The sequence below is a fragment of the Elephantulus edwardii genome, unplaced genomic scaffold (assembly GCF_000299155.1).
Source record: "Elephantulus edwardii isolate Elephantulus edwardi_28Jun2011 unplaced genomic scaffold, EleEdw1.0 scaffold00013, whole genome shotgun sequence".
Classification (NCBI taxonomy): Eukaryota; Metazoa; Chordata; class Mammalia; order Macroscelidea; family Macroscelididae; genus Elephantulus; species Elephantulus edwardii.
The window spans coordinates 4,701,960-4,703,015 of NW_006399763.1; positions in this window are offsets into that span (position 1 = coordinate 4,701,960).

A 1,056-nucleotide genomic window follows, 5' to 3' on the forward strand; every position below is an offset into this window, starting at 1 on the left:
CTCCAGAGTAATATATCATATGGTCATCCGACTCAAAATGCCCCATGCCAGTCCATCTCATCTCACCAATGCCTAGTATGTCAATATTTATGCATTCCATTTCTTCCTTAACAATATCTAATTAACAATATCTAATATTACTCTGGAGATGAAAGGTGGTATTAGATTCTTCCATTTTTCTCCCTAAGCCCTTGATGATTCCTAGATGTGCTTTCATGCTCTTCTGTTATGCTGCTTTTGATGGGCCATCATTTGTCTTTGTACCCCACTGCAAGAACCTTCTGTAGCCACTCATAATAGGCATGCAAGTGTAAATGAAGTCTTTCTTGTGATTGATTTTAAAGTAGAAGTTTGGGGTTCTGCCTCTTCATAGGGATGGGGTGGATGGCAGTTAGGGAAAGACTTTGGTTTTTTCCCCTTCTGAGGCCACTTCTGCACTTTTCCCCACTGCTGAATCTGGAGTCCCTCAAAACCAAGCATTGTTTTCCTTTATTTGTGGGGGACAATAAGAACAGCATTTGTTTCTCTCATCTTCCAAGACTATCCCAGTTTGATTCTGATGAACTTCATGGTTTTGGGCTCTACTCCTAGGTCTCTGATCCACCCTGAGTTGATTTTTGTCCAAACCTATTTTTTAAATGATTTTTAAATTCAGATGGGAAAGACTCGAGATCCTATTTTGGTTGTTTTCATTTCCTTCAACTTGTATTTGAACTTGCACATGAGTAATTGGTGGTCTCTTCCACAGTCAGCACCTGGCTTTGGTTTTGACTGCTTGTCCACTGATTCTTTCTACAGATGTAGTCAGATTCCTGTGCAGTCCATCAGGTGAGTTCCATGTGTATAGTTGGTGTGTTTCTTCCCTCCTCACCCCCTTTTTGTTGTGTACTGTCAAATTAGATCTGAGTGGCACAGGAGGAGATTGCCCCTCTTTCTCCATCAGAGCATCTGGTTGATTCAAACTGTGCACCTTCAAGATTGCAGTGTAGCTTCTTGCCACTAGGCCACCAGAGCTCCCTAGTTACTGTGTTTCTTTCTTTTTATTTTTTATTAAAC